We start from the raw sequence: 23,491 nt of genomic DNA, 5'->3' as shown, positions 1-23,491 counted from the left end.
AAACCATGTCAAACTAGATTCATAAAATAATGTCAGTGTCTTAAAACGTTTCAGATGACTCAACAGATTGTACATCTTTACAAAATAATTAATAAGCCAGATGCTAAAAACTGGCACCAACTAGTTTTTCTCCTTGCATTGGCACTGTGTGTAAGTCCAAGAGGTAGGATTTGATTACTGAACTTCAAGTATTTGAAAAGGAGAGAGTATTAAAAAGACCATGGGACTGGTCTTCAGCTCTTGTCCAAAGGTACTTGGGGATCCAAGGACTTTGTCTAGTCTGTGGAATGTTACTGGGAGAAATGACTTGTATTAATGGAGAGATCTACACATCTTACAGAGGAGGGAATAAGGTTTAGCTGGGAGAATAAACCCCAAAACCAAAACTGGAAAAGACTGCACGTCCATCCTAGCCATCTCCAACCTGGAAGGGGTTGGTAAGCCTGCATGCCTGGGATTTGGTCTGAGCTTGGATAGGCTTCAGTTAATCCCTGACACAACCTTGTTGTCTCTATTTTGTGTGTGTGGTTTTCTTTTGAAGTAAGTATGTTTAGAAAGATCTTCAGGCACCAAAAGTTGCCATAGCTCCTCTGGAAAAGAAGTAGCTCCTCTGTGGGGTGGCCCCCATGTTAGGTGTGCTCCACTGGCTTCTCTTGAGCCCTGGTTTGCCTCCTCCCTCTCCTCTTCCTCACAGCATCTGTGGTCAGACTCTGAGAGGCAGGGACAGGGCTTGCAAACAGCTGGCTCAGCAGAGGAGGGGGAGAGCCAGCTAATGCCACTATTAATATTCTTTCAAAATTGATGGATGAGACGATTATAAAATTGCAGAGGGAAGTGAAACTTAACGGATCCATGTTTTAATTGTATTGTGGATGTTTTTCAGCAGCCGGCTTCTGAGATGCAGAACAGATCGAGCATTTTTGTGAGGATGTTGATGTAGGCTGCAAAATGTATTGTTTTTAAAGAAAGAAAAAGAAAAAGATTGGACCAGTCTGTTTTCCACACTCTGGTGCTCTCAGTCTTCTTCAGTTGTACTGTGTAATAGCATGCAATGTCTAGACAGTAAATCAGATCTGAAATACTGTCCTGATGCATCTAGAGAAGGAAGTCTCCTGCAAGCACCTGTGGTGTCAAGGTGCCCAAGCCTGTGAGGGGTACCTAGGTTCTGGTTTTGTAATTTCCCCTGTGTGCCCTTCATCCCCATGGAAAGGAATGAGGATACTGGAGCCATCTGGCTTGTGGTGACCGGCAGCGTGGGTCCATGTTTCCTCCATGCTGGCATGTCTGCCTTCTGGCACTGACACCTTCCTGTCCGTAACACGAGGAAGATCCTTTTTTGGCTGGTGAAGCCCTCCTGCTCAGTCTGCAAGTAGCAGTTGCATGCTGCATGAGGTTTTCTTCTAGGCAGGTGTTTTGTTTGAGTATGCTTCATCCACGATTGGATGAAAACATTCTCTAAGTTTCATTTTAACTCAGGCTTTAACAAAATCAGTCTTCTTTGTAGTGTTGTTCCTAGCTTTTCTTTCCTCTGGGACTGAGAACTTCTCTCCACAGACTCCTTAACTCAAACGTAACCTGTCATAATTCTGCATGTTTTGAAAAAGTACACATATAGGTGGTTTAGTAAAGAGAACAAAGTATCAGTCTTTTCTCTTGCCTCCTCCTGCTTTCTCCCAAGTAAAAAGCTGAGAACAGGACACCTTTCAGGAGTGGGCTCTTTAATTTAAAGTCCCAGTCGTAAAGTTCTAGCATCTTTATCAGACAAGCCTTCTGTTCCCATCAGCTGCAGGGGAAGTTGCTTAAAAGAAGGCACCCTCCGGGGCTTGGAGTGGTGCTCTGTTTTAAAAGTGAATAGTTTGGGGTGGAGATGGTCTTCTGCCTCAGTGCTTTAGCATACCTATTTTCTCCACCTCTCTCATACCTCTGTAAGGATTTCCGAGGTCCAATCTGGCTGTGAGGAGCTCCCCCATTTTCCCCTACTTAAGCTCCCTGGGGCAACAGCTGCAATTCCAGTGGTGAGGTTTAGAAATGGGTTCCTCTTGCTTCATTTCCTGCTCTGGAGTTGGTTGGTATTTTAATGGCTGTAAGCTAACATTAGGAGGGATAGCACACCAGGGAGCTGGACTGCTTCAAGAGGAAAAGTTTCTTCTTGCAGGCAGCAAAACAGGCTTGTTCGAGACGTGGTCGAGATCCCTGTGAGTTACAGAGGTGCCTTGGCTGAGTAGGCAGTGAGTGGGGAAGATGAGAGTGGATCACAACAGCTTTCTTACATCCTGAAGGACACAAAATCTTTGCACTGTTTACTCTGAAAATATTCTCTCTCCCTTTCCAGAAGTGCACTGTTTACACGCAGGCAAACGCTGAGATTTTACAAGTGTACGTGCTTGCGCTTTTTGTGCTTTGGGCACAGCTGGCAATGCTGATAGGAGGGCTTCTATTGTACAGACGCTTGCTGCTTAGAAAGTAGAAATTTGCTGAGAGTGGCACTGGGAGCCCAGCAATTCTCCCTTCAGTGAGGCTGGGAACTGCCGGCAGCGGCTGAGCTGTACTCGGCAATGTGTGTGCGTGCTCGCAGCAGGACCAGGGGTGCTGAGGTGCTGGTGCTGTTACTTAAAATATTTCAATTCTTTAAGCTTTTTTTTTCCTTAGCAATACTTTCCAAATATAATTATTTAAAAGAAAACCTGAATTATGCTATTTTGCAGATGATTGGAAGCCTGTTTTCTTACTTTTGCTGTGGTAGGTCTGTTAACATCAGTGACTGTAGCTGCAACTTGCTTGTCCAGGTGTAGCTTGTCTTTGCTTTTATAGGATCAAGGCTGTTATGGTACTTTTTGACCTGATTCTCACAGGATTTCCTTTTGTTTGCTGTACTGTTCTATATGCCAGTTTCCCTGTAAATGTTATGAGAACTGGCAGTATGGGCCTGATGCCAAGGGTAAGGGGCTAATAAAAATACATTTATTTTTATTTTGGAAGCTCTTGCAATTCACACTTTGCTGGCAGGGCAGGTATGGTGTTTCACAGAAGAATTCCTTTCTCATAATTTTGATTTCAAAGTGCTCTAACAGGGTCCATCTGCAGCCCTAGGCATGGCAAATGGCACAGCAAGGCCACAACAGCAGGAGATGGGGACACAGCAAATGTGAGTATGAGGTCTGTCCAGCATAGCAGCACTGCTGTGGCATCCCTGGAGCAAGGTGTGATGGCCCTGGTGGGGGCTAAAACAAGGTCCTGTTTCTGTTTTCTGAGTGCCAAGCCAGTGCTGTAGCCATTCTGCTGTGTTGCTTACTCAGTATTTTGTTCTAGGGAGCCTGAAGGTATGTTGCTGTAGCCGAACAATGCCTCCTTCGTGAGATCTGAGATGCCTGCTCTTGCAATATCTGGCTGTGTCATGTGTGCTGAGCTAGGGACAGAAGTGCTTGTGAGCCCTTACAGTAGCTGAGGGAGCTCTGGCTCCCGATCCATGGCTGTGCTCAGCAGGCTCCTGCCGCAGAGTGTGAGGTACATAGCGCTGTCACAACAAGGGTCTTTCAGCGGGACTTGGCAACTTTTGCACCCAGGACTGTGCAGTCTGAGGGCATAGAGTTTAAGCTGGGGAGATACTTGATGAGAGGTCAAGATGGTTATTTGCATTACTGATGAGATGATTAGTAGGTGGTGTTCGTGGCTCTCATTAGAGACCTGTGGAAGATTGGTATTAAACAGAAAAGATCTCTGTGTCTCTGTGTAATTTATGAGGCCTTCTGCTCAAACCTCCATTCATATGCTCAAATGTTCCACACTGGCAGTGGGGAAGAGAAACTGGAAGATGCTAATTATGTCCTGTGCTGTCAAATAGAAATAAAGGTGGCCGTGGCATGTGTTCTGCAGAGGCTTAGATGCTTCTCCATGTTGTGGATCAGCAGTGTACTGCAGGGCCAATGTATGAAGAGTGCAGGGGAATCTGATTTTCATATCCTCTGTTTAGAACTGAAGATTGGCTTTCTTTATATAGAAATATCTGTATTTTTATAGGTGACATCAAAGGGCCAGGCTCTTTGGTCCAAAACTGTTTGTTCTTGGTATTTGTCACGTGTATAGCTGACTGAATTAATCAAATGGAAAATGCTTTTTCCCAAACCAGAAAAATTCCACAAAAAGAAATGTATTCCACCTATTTTTTTACTTAAAAAGCAAAATACAAAAAGATCCCTCTTCTCTCCTTCTCTCACCCTCTTTCTTCTATGTTTCTCTTAGTGGTAAAATGAGAAAAGTCAAAGCCTGAAGAAAAAGGTTTGGGTGGGCATTCACACATGCATGTATGGAGGAAAAAAATCAAAATATATAGATGTTTCTGACTTACCACAGATAAGCTAGGGAAAATCAGTGATTTATGTAAATGTACTTCTATGACAAAGAAGCATTTAACAACTTGCAAGTTATTCCACTTTGTATTCTGTTGGTAGATAAACATAGGCTTAATTCTCCACTTACTTGCCCTTTCATATCCTTTTCTGACTTACAGAACAGTTGCATTCATTTAAAACTAGTCTAGGGTATTGAATAGCCATGTCTGGTTAATTTTATTTTAGCTCATTAGCTTTTTATTTTTTTTTTTAATGTGACCACGACAGGTGGTGGCAACTCCTAGCTCTCAAGTGTGCAATGCTCTTCTTTGAGTGTCCTGACCTGCCTACTGCTTAGCTGTCCCTGGATCAAAGCTCAGGAAGCCTCCCTTCTCCATTTTGTGCATGACACACGTGTCTGAGCAAAAGCCAGTAATGGCTTTCAGAGGGTCTGAAGTCACGGGTGTGATATGATGCATACTTTTGAGATGTATCAGCTTCCCCCTTGTGTAAATCAAATCAAACAGGGTAAGGTGCGGATCCTGTTTTGTTTCAGCATGGCTTGCTTATTCAGTGGAAAGGATGCGTGCAGTCATCTAGATGGATGAAACCATCTTTGAGCGTTTCAATAATATCACACATGACAGAAATTCTGAGCTTCTCTGTGTGAAATACGTCTCTTCCAAAAGAGGAGAATCCTTGACAGTACTTTCAAAACCTATTAGGAAATTGTGGGTTAAATAATTACTCTATTTCCACATTAACGTTTTCGTTTCTTGCCACTTTTCCAATTGTGGCAAGATTTGCAGGTAAGAAGCTGAAAAAGAAAAGTAATATAAGGGGGCAGTTGGTTTGTTTGGGGTTTTGTTTGTTTTACTTCTTTAGTGTGTCTTGTCTGCATCTGACTCCTGGCAGGGTTTTGTGACCTTCAGTGGATCTCATCAGTGTTTTCCATTCAGAGTCCCCCAGGCAGACAGAAACCTACACGGCAGAGCACTGAAAACTCTGAACTGCCCAAAAGGAACGGCATCTTGCACCAGCTCTTCCTCTTTCCTCCTGTGTTGGTGAACACTGAGGGGCGTTGTTTAAATCAGGTGAGCTTTACTGCAAAAGGAAAAAAGAAAACAACATGAAACCTTAAATGTTTGGAGATAATTATGAAGAGGACTGATCACTCCTGTAGCTCCTCAGGACAATCCCGCATTTATTGCTGACCTTATTTCAAGACATTTTTAAAGTTTTTGGAGTTCAGCTTCATCTGAAAACAGAACAGTGGTTTGGTTGTAGTACACCTAGGAAGTGGGGGTTAATCTTTTGTGTTAGAATACATGTGTTTAGACTCTCTTCAGCTTGAATAGTCTTGGAATATTCTCAAAGTGAAAACTGGGAGTCACCTAGGCATTAGCTGAAGAAGAAAAGGTCTTAGGCCACGGGAGTCATAAACAAAAGAAATGTAAGTTGTAGTTCTTTAGTGCTGCATAAAAGGAAACTACTAAATATGTTCCTTTGGTAAGCAAACCAGTTTGTGAACTGTATTGTATTATTTTTTTTGGTAAATGTTCCCATTTCATCAACTCCTGTTTTAAGATAGGTTTCTGGCACCTCACCTTCTGCAGCCAAAACTGTGGAGATTAGCTCAGTTGGTTAGAGCCTGGTGCTAATAACACCAAGGTTGTGGGTTCAATCCCCATATGGGCCATTCACTTAAGAGTTGGACTCTGATCCTTGTGGGTCCCTTCCAACTCAGAATATCCTATGATTCTGTGAAAAATGTAGAAGAAAGAGGTTTATCAGTACAGCAGTTTCAGCGGATGGCGTGGAATCTCAAACTGGTTATTAGGTCTTTGAATTATTGGGTGATGTATTTGGTAGCTGGTATTCTGTATCAGAAGTACATAATGTAAATAAATTTGATTAGAATAGTTCTCGTACACTTTCTGTCAGTCTTTCAACTATATTTTTCTAGTTGTGTAAAGCACAAAACTTCGGGTATTGGCAAAATCTCTTCCTGTGAATGCTTTTCCTGTAAAAAACTGGTGCAAAGTAGTTCTGTCCTGTCAAAGAGAATGACTAGTAGGTGTGCTGCACCTCCCAAATCCATACAGGTCTCTGTGCCACTTTAAAGGATGCATGCTGATGATGTAGTTGTTCCTTCATCGCAGTTCAAGGTTCCCTCTTTCACTGTGCCTTGGCTGCAACTAAAAGACCTGCTTACAGATCTTACACTGGTAGAGGAAGGTAAAGGTAGCATCCACCTGCCCTTGCTTCTTAAGAAAGGGTACTTAGCATCTGGGAGGCACAAATACCATATTGCAACCCTTGCTCTCCCCAGGAAACCTGAAGCAAATCAGAAAAAGCTAGAGAAGTGGGGTCCCGTAATCCACACAGCGTCTGCCTCCTAGGTCTTAGCACATTGCTTTTTGAAAGCAATGAAAATAGATGGCCATATGCCCAGTGCAAGAACTTATTCACTCCACTGTATTTATTTTTATAGTGAAATTGCATTTTCATATCTCCGTGAGAGAGACTGTAGCGGGATACAAATGCAGTGAAGCATTTCTTTCTGTGGACATAGCGACTTGGGCACAGATGTGATGAAACTTGCTACTCTCTTCATGAAAACACATTGAGCTGGGAATACTGCCATTTTGCATCCTCTCTAAGGAAATTTGGCAATGCAGTTGTGGTGGATGGAGATTGTATTTCTTTACTCTCCAGATCGACATTGCTATACAAGAAAACATGGTTGAACAGGCATAGCTTCAGTGAAGTGTGTCCATGATTTCAGTGAAACATGGGATTCAGAACCACCTAGAAAATAAGAGTATTATTCAATGGAAATTTAGTTTTACTTTTCAGTGACTCAGGAATGCTAACACTAAAGATTTGAGTCATGTTTCTTAAAGATGTTTTAACATGACTTTCAAAGTTATAGGTACATTTCACTGCATTGAAATTAATATGCATGTAAAAGCCTAAGATTCCAAAGTCTGTGCTTGTGAATTGGGCAGTTAGTGGCTTGGCCCCACCTGCATTTTGTGTTTGCATGCAAAATAATTTGTATTAGCAGTAGAGCATTCCATGTGCATATAAAGTGTGTTACAACTAGTCTACACACAACCAAAGTAGGTCTGAGAAATGTAGGAAACCATGTAGGTAAGCCTGGCTACTTGCTAGAGCTCACTAGATTGTGTCTTGTCTTAAAAACAGAAGAGGGAAAAACAAGACAGAGGTGAGATAGTGGGAGTTACGTGGTTGTTGTAGTTAGGATCCAGTCTGCTTCAAGTAATGCAGTGTGCTGTTGATGTTATAGAATTACACAGGGCTCTGTTTCAACTGATCTCCAAAATGACTCAGTGTAAGAACTGAGGTCATGTGGATTATTTTTAAAAGACCTGTTGGACTAATTAGGCTATGTTATGTGGCATAGTGTTAGTTAAGCATGCCCAGAGCTACTGATAAGAATTCAGCCTTTAATCTGCTGGAAGCAACTTCCCTTCAAGATTCAGAGATGTACAGCAGTTGTAACATATAAAACCCAAAGCATTATAGAAATTAAGGGGGAAGGAAAGAAGCTGCGTAAAGTAGAAGGGGAATTAATTATGTGACAAGGGACACACTGAACAAGCAGATGGCTCAGTGTCACAGGGAACAGATAGGTTGCATGAGTGTTTAGTGACTACTTTGACTGAGTCTGTTCATGTGCTTATAATACATATCTATCTCTAAAAATTTGTGGCTGCTGTGATTATGTATAATGGCTTACTATGTAGTTGTTTGAACAAGGCAACAGAGAAAGTAAGACTTCAGACTCTTGCTTCTTTTGTTGGTTACAAACATTGAGTTCCTCTTTCACCACCTCCAGACTCCAAATGTTGCTTGTATGTTATCTGTATTCTCCCTTGCTTCCTGCTTGTTCTCTGTCCCTACCCACCTCTGGCCCCTGCCCTGGCCTCCAGCTCCTGTAGGGACTCCAGTATCTTTTCTCCTGTTCCTTTCTCCATCCTCTTCATACCCTCTGTTAATCTTCAGTAACACTGATGTAAACCAGGCAGATTTTTAGTTCCCCATTATTTTTTGTAGCATATGTATTTTTGAATTTTTTTTAAATTTAAGAAAGGTGTTTGTCCAGTGTTTGTTTCCAGATAGTGTAAATGATGGGTGAAGACCTTAGGAAAAGAATATTTCTACAAAGAAACTCTTAGCATAAACCTTGCCAAATTTTATGTGGCTGAAAAAAGTTGTCTCTTGACCCATAATTCCAGAGAGGTAATTTTATTGAGGTTTAAACTCAGGTTTTATATTGTAGGAAGTCTGTGTCCACTAAAGAAAGCCATCATCTCTTACATACTCTTGACTGTCCAGAGGCAAATTTCAAGTCTGGAAATGTGTGTCCATGTGCTAGTGGGAGGGCTCTGTCAAAATTGGGTCTTTGTACTGCCAGACCAGGGGGCAATGTGATCAGATGAGCCAGGACATACGGTGGAATGATTCCAGTGGTTTTTGACAATTGCAGGAAGACAGAGGACTACCTGACTTCAGAAAGCCTGCTGGGCAAACGTGTTGAGCCAGCAAAAGGCTTTGAAGAAATGCTGTTTTGTGCCTGTGGTATGTATGGATGGGTGTTGGATGCTTAAAGACCATCTTTGCTTTTGTGTGACATGTCGGCCCTGTGCTGGCATAGGTTACAGGGTGGCATTGGATGTCCCAGCACGATGTTCAGCGTGGTGTTCTTCCTCTAGTTCAAGATTTTTGATTGGATTTTGGTGCAGAAGAAATAACCCCTGCTGTCAGTGAACCACGAGGGGGTACAATGTTGTATACAACATATCCCAAGAACGTGGTATTCCAGATTAGCAGTGGTGGCCAGTGTTGGGTCCAGAGCAGTTCTTTCCTTTTCAGCAGTGCCTGGTGTTGGCACAGTGTAGGCTAAACTTATGCTGCCTGAATACCATCTTAACTAACTTGTTCTTTGGTACTATTCAGTCTTCCCAGCATAGACAAACATCACTGCATTTATCCTCTTCAAGGGCTGTTTTTACTCGCTGCTTTTTTTCTTTCTTCACCCTTCCCTCCCCCAGTGACACCTTCAGTAATGTTTCATTGCCATGCAAAAGGAGGAAAGCACATTGTCAGCAGCCTACTTCAGACAGAGAAATTTATATCTGTGAGAAGCATTATGTACAGAACAGCAATTACTCAGATCATCAATATTTATATAGCAGATAATAGTTGTCATGGACAAGATGAATATTGTCACAAGAGCAATAGCTGAGGGAGGGGGGATGCAAAATATAATTGTTAGATTTCTTTAAATGGGATAATTATTTAACTTTCAAGTGATTGGTGAATACAGCTTAGAGTCTGAATTAAATATCCAGTGGGAGTTCATCAGCTTGTAGTAAGTAAAGGAAATGCCCACTCCTGTCTAAGCTCATGTCACATGGTGAAAGCTGCCTGGGATGTTGTCCTTTAGATATGGCTTTAGCTGAAGGCAATGATGGGGCCCTCCGAGAATGAGGAATCATATAAAATAACAAAAAAGTAATCAAACAGCTTGTTTGGAAAATTAATTTTTGTTATGTCTGCCATGGACAGACATTTGTGGTTGAGATGGAGACATGGTTGCATATTCCCTGATTTTAAAAGCATACTCCGGTGTTTGGTGAAACGTGGCCATCCTTAGGGCAGATTTTTTACCACAGCTTTCCAGCATCCTGCCTGCCAGTTGGTGTGCCTCTGGCTGCCTTGGTGCTGCCTGACTGGACAGGCAGCCCAGTGAGTCCCTGTCTGGCCTCCTGGCCAGAGGGACAGCCTAGGTCGTGACTTCCTGTTTGCACAGGAGATGCAGCTTCTGATTTCTCCAAAGAGAATGCCTCCCCTCACCCGCCCTTTTTAACCTTTTGTATGGCAGCGTGATAATTTGAAGAGCTTTCATTCACTAGCAAGAATGCTAGCCAGTTCTGTTTTTGAGACATATTAAATCAAAAACTAACTTCATGTGGGCTGTTTGCTGCAGGCAGTTTATTTACTGACTTTTTCCTTCTGCTTGTGAAATGCCTCTGAATAGCTCTATTTTTTGTTTACACTCACTGACCCTTCAGATGTGACTTCAGATGCCTATTTGAAACCCTGTAACCCCCTGACTTCTCTCAATGAGGAGGAACAGTGGATGGGAGCACTTTGTTCAGTGTTTAGCTCAGTTGGGTTGGCTGTCATTTGTAAAGTCAATCACTTGGTTTTCCAAACACTAAAGCAACACAGGAACATTTTCAGCAGAGTAGATCCACAAAAGACCTTAACTACTATGGTATCAAGCCTCTGGGCACTGTATGCTATGGGATGCAGGTAACAAAGCTTCTTTTGCAATTCTAAGAGAAAAGTTGGCCCAGGAAACCTGGCATCCCAAATCAGGAGACACATGAACTGGCTTCAAGGGAGATTCAAGAGGAGGACTTCTAAGCCGGCAGCCCTCTTTCTGTTCCAGGAAAACCTGCTGAACTTCTCCTTTGTATTCCTTTCTGGAGTTAGGTACCTTCTGCTGAGCTGTAACCAGTGATGGAGCTAGTGTTGCTCTCTCTTGAGTTAGATCTGATACTCAGCCCAAGGGAAACTAAGACTGAACTCCCACCTTTGTCTAGCAGCATTTGATCTTGGATCTTTTTATCTTCATAGTTAAAACCATTAGACTGCCTGGATTTTAGCCTTTTTCCAAATGAATTTTTAATATGAAATAATTAAACATTCATTGGAGCAGGGACAGGAACCTGCCTTCCCCTCACACTCGCTTTTCCTTTCTGACCTGGATATTGAATTATGCACTTCAAAGTGGAATGGGGTTAGGAGGAGGCATTAGTGGAGCTCTGCTGAACTACTGAAATTCCTGGTACTTAAAACTTTCATCTGGAGAAGGGAAAAGAATATTATAATTTAGTCAGGTTCACCCTTAGTGAAAGAAAGTTTTCTTCTGCCATGAGCATACCCAGGTTCATGTGTGGGTTCACCAAGTCTGTCACTTACATGTGGCTTGGGGAAGCCCTGACCCTGTTGCACACAGATTAATTTGGACAGAAGGCTTGTTTGAAGCTAAATTTAGGACAGTTTAGATCTTGCTATTGCCAGTAAAACTGAGATGTCCATTAACAGCAGTATTAATAGTTCAGATGCTTGTTCCAGTGCATAACTCTGTTAATAGAGGTGCTTTCTAAATTGCAGACCCAGTATTGCAACTATGTGTGTTTAAACTTCTTCTTAGGTAGTACCCCCTAGTTTTTTTACTGATAGTAGTATAATCTTTGCTCAGAATTTAAGCTTGTGATCAACAGATCAACAGGTTTACTTTCTTAGTTATCTTCTCCAGATCTCTTTGAGGCAGCTGCTGTTGAGACACTGTTGGAGAACTACTTCCAAAAGTGTTAATTTAAGCATTATCTTCCGGCCTGAGGTTCTGCCTTGAGGGAAAGTAAGCACTAACCAGCTCTTGGAGAGATTACTGCAGTTCTCAAGCCAGCCCTGTGATGGGCACGTGCTTACACATTCATTGCTTCTCCAGGTGTATTGCAGCTCAGAATAGCTCTTTTTTCTTTTTTTTTGGTGTAAGGAAGAGAAAACAAAGGACCATTGAAGAAAGAAGGTTATCAGCACTACTGGTATTCTAGAATATTGAATTGTGTTGAAATAATGAGTTTGTTCATCAGGTGAGGGTGTTTGTATCTAATTCTCTGAATATTTTTTTTCATTACAGCAGCTTGCACAGGGATGATGATAAAAAGGATTGCTTTCCCCTCATGTTTTATGGGGTACTTGTTGTGTTTTGGCTGTCTTGTCCCATTACTAAGCCCTGACATATTTATATTCTAATTTCAGGATGAGGTGTTAGCAGCATGAGGAAATGGGGTGTTTGCAGTATCCAGAAGCCATGAGCCCCTCTAATTCCATTTCAATGCAGTGTCAAGCACTGGGGTACCACCATGAAGACTATACATCAAGGTCTTTTTGTCATGCTGGTGCAAACGAGCTAAAGCCTTGAGGGGTTTTGATGAATAAGGGTTTAAAGATCCAGTCCTGTGTAGTGGATTTCTTTTAAACTGAGAATGGGAAGAATTGCATGGCAAAGGATGGAGTCAGGGGTATATTGCTACAGGGCCTCAGGAATGTTCTTGGAGCAGAAAAATCCCTCCTCCTTAGCTTCTGAGTGGTAAATGGGTGAAACCGTTTATCTCTTCAGTTGGCTTTACAACTGGTTTGAAGATTTGCCCTACATTGCCTTCTGGAAGAGTTTTTCTACATCCTAATTTTGTTAAAGTTCATTGGTTTATTTTATGAAGGGAATAAAATCCCCAAACAAATCTCCTTTCACTGAAAAATAGAATTGAAGGGTTAGGTTTTGGAATGCTAGCAACATCTCCCATGGGAACTGTAATTAGCATACTTTATTTTCTCACTTGTCTCTTGGGGCTTGGTTTTATGGCTGACTTCCATTTCCTCTTTTCCATGTTTAGTTACCACTGTGGTTATGGGAGATGCAGACTAGCTGGGAAGGCCAGTTCCTGTTGGAGGTTGAGAACAGGGGTCATCATGTATGAAAGTACCTCAAGCTGTCATAAGCAGCATTTCACAGTTCTGAAAATGGGTTGCCAAATTTCCAATATTTAGTAGAAAGGCAACACTTCCCTTAGTATAGGTGACATAGCTGTTAAATTTCATGTAGTTCATAAGGTGTTCATTTGAAACACTAAATTTTCATGAAAACTTACTTTTCTCTTTTAAATCAGCTTCTTGGCTTAATTTGTGAGCACAAAATACCATTTTTAGGGGCTTGTCCCGCAGTAATAAAGTGTGATTCTAGGATACTGGAGTTCAAAGTATAGCAAGTAGGAGGTGTGATTTGATTTGTCTGAGGAGACCTCTCATTTGGCATAAATATTTCTGAAGTGTGGAATGGAGATATATTGTAAACAGGAATAAAATACTCTTCAGACTTCAGATTTTACTTTCTGAAGTAGATTCCCTTCTTAAAATAGAAATCAACAGAAATGGTGGAATTCTGTTAATTGATCAGACTGATAATATAGTCAGTCTGTGCAGTAGGAAATATGTCAGTGTATGAAGTTTAAGGATGCCTAGAAGACAGAAGCTGGTCAGCAATAGTGAGAACTCAGTGAAGTTGTTTTACTTCTAAATTTGCTTTTAATAAACAGTGAGCTATTTTTACAGGGACTGTTTACAACTGCTACTGTTATGGTTGGCTAATTAGCAACATCCTTTGGAAAAAAAACCCCTGACCCTCCTGAAAGTCTTCAAACATACAGAAACGGGTTTTTTAATTCTCTCAATTTCACTGTGTCTTCTACCTTTCATCTTGTGATCTCTTGCAAGCTGCCACTCTCCCTTTTTGTGCAACTTCTACAGAAAACCCAAGTAATAGCAGTTGAAAGGGAATTTTAAAATGGGTTATGAAATCTAGGGCATGTCAGGATAAGTTTGAGGTGGTCTTAAAAATCCAGTGATTGTCTTTTTTGAAAACTTTTGCTGAATGTTTGAGATTTTAGCCTTCCTCCTCTTTATCTAAAGGTCAGGAAGACTGGAGGCTTTCCTCTCAGACAGTGCATGTCACATATGTTGGCATTTGGGAATTGCCCAGGACTGCTTGAGGAACGACCTGTTTTCCATTGGAAGGATTCCTGGGCAAGTCTGGCCCAGATCTGCTCTTGAGAACAGTTACTGAGTCATATGGGGGGATAAGTGGCAGAAGGAAATACTGGCAGAGCTGGACCCAAGCTGGTTTTCACAGCTGTCTGATTTACAGTCTGTGTCTCTTGTGATGCAGCCACATCCCGGATGCAAGGCGATGTGAGCTCCAGGGCTACTCATGGTCTCACCTTGGTAATGAGGAGTTATCTGAAGAAAAGTTAGAATTGTGTGTCACATTTGCTTTCTTCCTTAATTCCTTCTGATTGGAGTCAGTGTGACCCAAAAATAAGTGGCTGCATTTGGTGAGGGGCAGGGGAAACATGACTCCACAAGTACAGGAACTTTATGGTTGTAGCTCTTGGACGAGCTACAGCAAAAAACCCTTCATATTTTGAGGAACCTGACTCATTTTTTCCAGTGTTACAGGGTTACTGTAACTCCTGTGCTACTCCTTCCTCTGCTGGCTGAAACTCCTTTGTGTGGTCCATAGGAGAAACTCTTATCTTCTATGTTAATGGGTGAGAGGAGAAACTCTTATCTTCTATGTTATGAAATGAGAACAAAAAAATTAAAGATCATGCACTAGCAATTTAACAAAGTGATAAGAATTTACAACTTTGTCTTTTAATAAAAGTGTTATACTGTTGCTTTTTCAAATGAGGAGGAACACAGAGGTAGCTGTAACCTGTACACATATATTTTTGAATGAGGATATAATGCTGAGTTGGAATTTTTCAGTTCACTCCTTTACAGGTCTCATTTTCTAGCACTGATGCTCATTTCTTTTGTGTCATTTTAAACAATACACAGTAGCATTTTTCCATCAGCAAAGGCCTGTGCGTTTCAGTGACCTTTACTGCTTTCTTTAGAGGGGTTATGCAATCAACATAAGGGAATGAAAATATTTAGTTGTTGTTTTTTTTTCTCTTAAAAGAGGTCTGATGCCTGTATTCTTATGGTTGTACAGCTGACATTTAGGCACCTGTGTTTTGCACCTGCACTCTATTTTTGAGGAGCCTGAAAGTCTGCTTGCAAAATCTGGGCTCATTTGCGAAAATCAAGCTAAAAAAAGAATATAGGTGGATAGAATTATGGTCTTTAAAGCAAGAAGCTCGTGTTCTAATGTTTCCTCTTTGGTCCTCCACCTCCATTAAATATATGATATTTTCTTTTAAATTTAAATTCAGAACTTACAAAGGGATTGACCCTTTTTGTGCCTATTGACTAGTTAGTGCCAGAGAATTTTGCGTGCCTTTCTGAAATTACTTGCAATGCACTTGCCTACATTTTGCTGCCTGGGAACCTTAAAGCTTCCAAGAGTCCTCACTAAGTCTGGTCTCCTCTCTAGAGAGAGGTTGCTCATTAGAGATGGCAGTTTATTGTACCTAACAGCAGGGAGAGTACAAAAGCCTCATTGCCCCTTAGGAAGTTCTTGGGAAGTTCTGCTTCCCAATCAGGTAGGTGGGATATTGAGGAGAGCATCCATGCATCTGTTCAGGGACATCTATGGAAACAGGAAATCCAAGTAAGTTCTTACAGCAACAAGTGTGTAACTTGCTAACTTGGAAATATTCTGTTGCCTCATGATAATCACCGGACAGTTACAAGCTTCATTGCTGCTCAGTGTTAAGATTGGTGTGGGTGTCAGTTATGCTTCATGACTTGTTTTTCCATGGGTGAATGTTTTATGAACCAAATCCACATTGGGATAGCAGCTAGGAAGGCAGAATAAGCAAGAACAGTTGCCCCATTATTTCCATGCCATCAGCCCATCTTTGTGTATTAAAAAATACTTGCTCTAAAAACATGTTTTGAACAAACTTTTGTGCAGCACATATAGTACATAAACCTGGAGCTGAATTGTGCCTCTTCCAGTGGGTGATGTTAGTGAACTATTAAGACAAAAGGTGTTTATTACTTGTGAGGAAATGGGTTTGGAATTCTAGATGTAGAGGAATTTCCTAAACACAGTGGATATCGTGGCATTGATTGTGGGCCCTGTTCTGCAAGAAGGGCACATTACTTTGGTTTTATTTGTTTCTCGTATCCACAGATATGACCTTAAACTTTTGCAGTTTTGTGTCTATTTATATTTGGGGTCAATTTGGGGGGAGGGGAACAGAGAAATGCCAGTGATCCACTGACATATACAGGAGAGGAAAGGAAATTACTTTCTGACAGATCTTTTCTGCTATTTCCACATGAGCAGATGGATCCCATGGTACAGGTTTGCCTTTAAGGAGAGTTTAAGCAGTAAATACTTTGCTTTTTGCAAGAGGGCTGGTTACTTTCCATATTTGTATAGCTTTTAGGTAATTCATAAAGACTTCTGATAAAAATACAGGCTTTTTTTCCACCTAGTTGTATGACCTTCAGTGTTTTTAAACTCTGAATTTTTCCAAGGGAGAACAATGTGGGAGTTGCATCTTTGTCAACTGAACCAATTAATTAACTCTCTAGATGTTGACTGCTATGCTTGGTGGTTAGAGTTGGACAAAACAACTGACTTGCACAGTTTTTCTTTAAAATTTCATTTTCTAAGAGAATGGCACAATCTTTTCTAGGTTTAAGGATACCTCCTCCTATCTCTCCTAAGTTGCACAGTGTTTTAAACAGTTTTAGACTGAAGGATTAGGGGGTTTCCAGCAAGAGCAAAACAAGCAATTGCTCTTACATTTAGATGAGAGATGCAAAGACCAGATCGGCCACAGCTTTTAGGTGGATTTATTTCTTCTGGCTGATGAGACGACTAGGCAGAGGCTTTACTGACAGTCAGTGTTTGGAAGAAGTGCCAGTTTGATTGACTTTTTGATATGAGAGGAGTGCAAGTGTTGGAGCAAGACAGAAGGCTCAAAGGAGGTTGGGAATCTTCACCATACCTCAAGGAACCATCTGTAGTGACACTTCCTAACTATGCAGGTGAGCATGGTAGCTGTTATGTGTCTGTAGGGCACAGCTAAAAATAAACAGAAGGGAAACTGGTTTCCTAATCGTTGGGGGGTGGTGTTTTTTGTTGATTGTGCTGTCTTAAAGCAATAAAAGCCAGCATTATTTCAGCTATATACCATGTTTGGAGTAGTGTAGGAGGGTGGTGGGAGGCTAAGACACTGCCATTTCTCTGTGCACAAGGTGGGAAAGCAACTCTACCTGCCCAGTGAGAGCTCTCCCCTCAGTCAGGGAGCGAGTAATGATCTCAGTGCTTTGGGTGTGCTGGTACCCTTTGTTGCTTCTGGAAGTGACCGCACAAGGTGCACCTCAATTTGCTGATATATCCCATCCAGCACCAAGGTAGAAGCTAGGACTGGCAGCATTTATCCCTGCTGTTTGGGAGAGCTGGGAGAGTGGGGGGTGGAGACAATCATCCTAAACCAAAACAAACCTTCTGGAGGGTGCTAAAGCAGTAGCAGGACAGCCAAGCAGAACTGGGTTTCTTGATCTTGCGAGCCCTGGTGCTTAATGGTTTATATTCTGGAGTGCCACCTGCTGGCACTTGCTCTTTTCGCTCTCTTTTTTCTAGAGGCAGCTGCTCCAGAAGATGAGATCTCTGAGCAAAGAATGTGAATGTTAGTAATAAGAATAAGAGTACTAATTATTTGTATTGATCTTTATATTATTTTTTTTAATTGTCATGGCACTTAAGGATCTTGTTTATTGGCAAAGACCACACTGGCAGGTGTTCTGCAAACTCAGCATGAATGTAAATGGCAGAGGCTTCACTGCTTAAAAAATAGAGAGCACAGTGTGAAGGAGTGGTTTAAAAAATAGAAAATGATTTTTCCAATCCATGCTGTTATTTTCAAAATATGAAGCAATTTTTTCTTTATGTCTTGCTTTAGTAATATGTTTTGGTCATTTCTGTGGTTGGCAGAAAAAACCCAAGAGCAGCAATCATTACAGTGAAAGACACCTGACAGTGAAGGCACTTAAGCAAAAGTTAGGAAAACACTGACTCAACTCTAAAAAGTAACAATTATATCAGTAAACTAAATAATTCTGAAAACCTTTTGGCGGGAAAGCAAGGGATCTTGTACTTTGTGGCACAATGTAAATCTGGATCTGGAGCTGAACATTTTTTTCATCCTAGTCAAGATCCTTTAGATCCTTAGCAAAAAACACTTGTAAAAACCAGCAGTCCTATTGACCACGTGGTCCTCTTCAGCTTTTAGTCACATCATGAAATGTAAGTTGTCTGTTGAAAACTGTCCCATGTTGTGTATTTTTTTTTTTTAAGCCAACAACCAAAAAAAGCTGAGTAACAATCTTTGAAAATGCGCTTCTGTGAAACTACAGCTGATAGTCAGAGTGTATTTATCTCATTTGCTTTTGTTAGACTAAGTGTATTGCTAGACTTAACCATTACACATTCAGCAGTAGAACAATGTAAGAGATGCTTCTGGCTCACTCAGTGGCTGATCACCTCAGAAGAAAAATTATTCCAGAGTTGGTACAAAAAGCTTTGTTTGCCCTTTATGTTACCTTTTTATAAATTTATTCTTCTGAAAGAAAACAGTCAAATTGAAATGAAAGTTGAAGTGAGCTGACATTTTAATGGAAATTTCCACTTTTGCCTAAGGAGAAAGTATTTGCTTAATTTGATCTGAAACTACCAATGAATTAATTTGTTCACCTCAAAACTTCATTTTTTTAGTTAGCTCTAACTCTCATGCAGAAATCATGACACTGGCTTACAAATCAGAGCCTGATTAGGGGTCCTACCTAACCGGGATTTGGGGCTTCTGAAGTTCATATTTTCAGGCTTTTCTTCAGAAAAATGATGCTAGCAGCCTTCTTTTTACTGAGTATTGAACTGATTATCCATAATCCTGTGAGCCTAGAACTCACTGTGGCCATAGACTATTGGGATTGTGATGAAGGTTTCAGCATTAGCAGTATTATGCTAGTTACCTTGACTAAGTTTGTTCTGCTGCTGCATTGAAAGGACTGCAGAACTAGGCACAAAATTAAGAGGTAAAGCAGTTTGCTTCATTTTGATTGTTTTGCTCTAATGTAGCATAACACAGTCCTTTCCGAGTATTTGCACTCCTTCATACAGTAGAAATGCTGTAAGCTATTAGTTAAGTGCTGCCAAATGGATGGTATTTTCACACAAGGATGTTTCAAAAAGCCGCCAGACTTTGACTGGCAGAAGTATGATGGGTGACGTCTGGCACAAATTTTGAAGCTCACTGTAAAGAATGAAATTCAGCTTTGCAAAGCTTGGCAGGTCTGATAAACTTGCAGCTACAGAAGGTGAGTGGCTCTTGGAACTGAATACTATCTCTGTGAAGAAGAGCAACAGTAGATTTCATATAATGGGGGCAAAACCAGTTTATCTTCCTCTGCCTGAGCATTTGAGCAGCCAATTGCTGGTCCCCATTGCATCATGGCTACCGTAGCAGAGAGGTTTGCAGCTCTGCAGCTTTGAGCCCAGTGTCCTAGAGCTGTAATTTATCTCAGCCCACCAAGAGAGGGTTGTGGTAGTGCTAACCTGAGTTATGATCATTTCCCTTGAGAACACTGCTTTGCTTAGCTGCGAGACTACCTCTGTCTGCAAACTGTGCTGCTTCATATGAGAGGGAAACCAGTGCAAATCCCCTCACTCTGTTCTAGGCTTTGTTCTAGAATTCTATCCAGGGGAGTCTTCCTGTTTCTGTCATGGGTGTGCCCATGGGCATGGAGAGACCAGAGAGTCTGTCCTGGTATAAATTTGTTGCCTCACCACTAATCCAAAGTTTTATTTGGTAGTACTGGGGCTTTGAGTGACAATGTGGAGCTGGTTGGGATGGTTGGTGTGAAACCAGTTTGTTTAGTTGCAGCTCTTCTGGGAAGATTGGGTTGTGTTTCCTCAGGTCACATGTTTCATGGAAACCCAGGGTGGTGTAGGGGAAGCAAAGGTGTCAGCACTTGGAGATTGCCTTGATCTGCCTGAAGCTTCTGGTGCTGGGTTCTGTATTGGTTGTGATGATGGATAGTGTGCTAAATATGTGAATGTGCAACTGACCTCAAGAGCCTGTGTCATCCCATTAACTTCAGTGGCTAATGTCAGGTCATGCGCTTCATAACTTGTCTGAACTGGAGCTTGTGGAGTGCTTGTAGTCACGGGTAGAAACATGTGGTTTGAAAAAGTATTGGAAGAAATTATTTATCTGTTATAGCCTGCTAAATCTCTTTGGAGGATTTTACTGGTGTAAAGACAGAGAGATAAATCATGAAATAGGAAATCATCAATATGTATGCAGTTCAGGCTTGATCTAACTCTGCTTGTGATCCATATTTGCCATGAGAATTGGACTGTTCCCAAAATTCAGGAAGTGAGGGTGGTATTAATATTACTAGCTGACAGAATGTTACAGGGTGAATGATTAGTTTCCAATAAGAAGGGAGCTTTTGGATCAGTTCCAGTTCCTTTTGGTGTAGTCTGCAAACCAAAATGACCAGAGCTGTGACCTGGAGTAGCTGTAGTGCTTATCAGATGAAGATCATGATTTGTCTGCATTACGAAATGACATAGCTATTGACCTTGAGGAGGCATATTAGTTGGCTATCTTCCACTCTCTTGTGAAGATAAACTCTTGGAAGTGGTGGTTCTGCATTAGCACAGCTGTTACACGTTCTCTGTTGATAAACAGAGGGTTTGACTCCTTTGTACTGCCCACTTGGCAATTTTCAGAGCAAAGGTAAAAAGATGAAAAAAGCTCCCCCTGCCCTTGTAATCTCCTTCAGACTTTATTCTACTTGTTATAATCTATGAAAGAAGAGAATTTCCTTACTTATCGTTGTGTGGCTTCTAATAAAATATTTTCTGGTTTCTTAATCCCATCCATCTCAGTGTAAAAGGATGTAAAACTTTGATTCTCATAGGTCTGTTGTGCTATTTTTCCCATTTTTTCTGAAGGAAAAAAAGAAACAACCCCTTCCCACACCCCAAGAAAACAAACCCCAGACCATCCTAGCCCTTGAGAGCAGCCGTGTGAAGGTGGCTGTTCAGTGATGTGGGACGCACACTCACGTCCTCAGGAAAAACTCTCATTTGAAGGACTTCTGTTTCCTGAGGTAAGTGTGAAATTGAGTTTTCATTTTTTGCATTGTATAGGCAGTATCTGAATATGTGAGTAGCAATTCCTTTCCTCGCTGTTTGGGCCCATAGGCAGGTAGGTTTTGTCTTAGTGTTATCTAAACCCACTGAATGACCTCAGAGAGCAGTAGCACTCTCTCCTCTAATTATAGACGAGTGTCTTAAGAGACTAATTCAAGCTGTTCCACACTCAATCATCCACTGACCCTATATCAGTGCGAAAAGTTTGCATTTGAGTTTTATTTAAAATTAATTTTTTTTGGATGGTGTATTTTGTAAGTCTAATACCAGATCCTCAGGGGAGGGAGGGAAGAATCTTTTAATTAAGTTTCTGTTTAGGTATCAGGCAAATTCTATCAGTGGCACATGAAGCATAAAGCTCTAATGGGAGAGCAAAATTTGTAATTTAAGTGATCAGGTGCTTCATACCTCTCTCAGCAGTTTGAGTGTCACAGAATTTTGTCATGTTACCATAAATGAAAATCCCTTAGAAAGAAGATGTTATGTTGCATTGAAAAGCCCTTACTGAGCACGAGTTTAGCACCTATAGCTCCTCCAGTAATTGTGGGATTTTGGCCTCAATGACTTAAATTGTGACCTTACTTTAAGTTAGGGAAGCAGCTTCTAAATCTGTCTTTGCCAACTACATAACCACTTGTCCCTTATGTTCTGGTCATAAATAACTACTGGTGCTTTTATTTGGTGGGTGAGAGATAGAATTCTTTTCACTCCAAACCTTCCATCCCCATTCCTTTTGATGTCCATTTGAATGGCAAATGGATCTCTCACTTGGTAGTGGAAAAAGCTGGCTTTTAATTCCTCTCACCATGGGGTTTAGGAATGAGTCAGGCATAATTAAGAGCAACAAACAAAACTGCTAATGGCCCTGCAAGTCTTGTGCTCAGAGTGGGCTATAGCATCATCCCTTAGGATACTTTGAATGCTGGAGATTTTATTTATTTGCAAATTGTGAGGAACCTTTTAATATCCTGTGCTGGGCAGTTTTCAGATTTGGGATGTTTTAGGACTACAGTCATCCTATCCCCTCATGCAGGAAGAGATATGCTAGAACTTAAGAGACAGGAGGAGTGGTAAGGAGTACCTTCACAATTCTTCTAGCAGGACTGAGCTGCAGCTGGGGGTCCCACCTGCTCTGCCAGGCTAGAGGGAGCCTGGGAGATTTAGGAAACCATAGTTCTGGGGCAACTTGACAAGTGGTGGTGTCAAAAACGTGCAGACGTGTCAGAGTTTGGGTGGTGATGCTCCCACCTGCTCCAGGATGAACTGCATGGAGGGCTGCTGACAGGCTGGGTGGGCTGGAAAGCTGTTTGCTTTCTGTCTCTGTGTGTCTGAAATAGGCATATTTCTTAGAATATTTTAATTTCAAATAGTGTTTTTCACTGCTAAAGCACCTGATGTGAAACTGTCTGATGAGCATAGCTGGACTGTTTTCCCTCAGGATTAAGAAACGTTTGCTGACCTGGCATATTGCAGGTGATTAGTAGTGTTTGCTGTTGGAACAAAGTGCAGCTTCTCCTGGTCATATTTGACCAAAATAAGGTCTTTGTAAGGCAGGGAATGTGGATGTTTGCAGATAAAAGGAGAGAACAGTGCAGCTGGTGATGTGAGATGGAACATGGAGCAGCATGTGAGTCTGTGTTATCTTTAAACATCAAAGGTTGGTGTTTTCAGCTGATCTGTTTTTGCTCTAAAACTATAAACTTCTACATCTGCATTCCTGTAGGTGACCTTTCTGCCTCTGTCTCCTCTTGCTGGGGCTTTCTGATGACAATTTCTAAGGTAAATGCTGTGGAATGATACCTTGCAACTAGGCTCCTTTTTCATGATCCACCACTGATTGCTCAGCTGCCAAAGAGGCAGGACAACTGGTGTCCTGTTTGATATGTGCCATCGGGATCATCTGGAGCATATTCTCTCTCCATCAGCATGAATCCTCTGGTGCTGGTAGGCTCATATATTTTAGTTTCACTCAGCTTTACTTTTTGCGGCTTTATGCACCTTGGGCCTGCGTAGCTGATGTTTATCTTGGCAAGGGCTGGACTAAAGCTAAAGGAGTAGTGACAGCTTGCACTGGCAAAGGCTTTGGCTAAATTAAAACACTTTTGTTCTGCAATATTGCAGTGCAATTGTGAATAACTAAATGGAAAACATGGTGGATGTAGGCTGCCTGGCTTAGAGGAAGATTCTTAGAAAACAGGTAATTCTGAGAGAAGAATGGATTTACTTTGTTGTCTTACTGTTATTTTTATGTCCCTCAAAATGCATATAGTCTCTCAGCTGTAATCTACATGGTGGATGATCTGTGTCCATGGGCATACCTGGCTTCTGGATCACAGGCTCTCATGTTTTTCATGATCTGTGGAAAAGCTGATAT

The 23,491-nt window shown here is 41.4% G+C and overlaps 1 protein-coding gene across 2 annotated transcripts in view; it reads left to right on the top strand.

Moving 5' to 3' along the window:
• Nucleotides 1–23,491, top strand: part of RNF152 (ring finger protein 152) — a 39,548-nt gene that overhangs the window by 8,692 nt on the left and 7,365 nt on the right. Inside the window, exon 1 of one of the 2 annotated variants that reach the window (XM_018076856.1) lies at nucleotides 4,486–5,422. The exons of the other annotated variant lie outside the window; for it this stretch is intronic. The gene's annotated coding sequence lies outside the window, so the exon portion shown is untranslated. Of the gene's footprint in view, nucleotides 1–4,485; nucleotides 5,423–23,491 lie in introns of those variants that run through there. 2 annotated transcript variants of the gene reach the window in all.

This window comes from Manacus vitellinus, unplaced genomic scaffold (assembly GCF_001715985.3).
Source record: "Manacus vitellinus isolate BGI_N305 unplaced genomic scaffold, ASM171598v3 scaffold_33_pilon, whole genome shotgun sequence".
In the NCBI taxonomy this organism is placed as follows: domain Eukaryota; kingdom Metazoa; phylum Chordata; class Aves; order Passeriformes; family Pipridae; genus Manacus; species Manacus vitellinus.
Note: the sequence above shows the minus strand (reverse complement) of the source record. Positions and strands in the feature narration are given on the sequence as shown.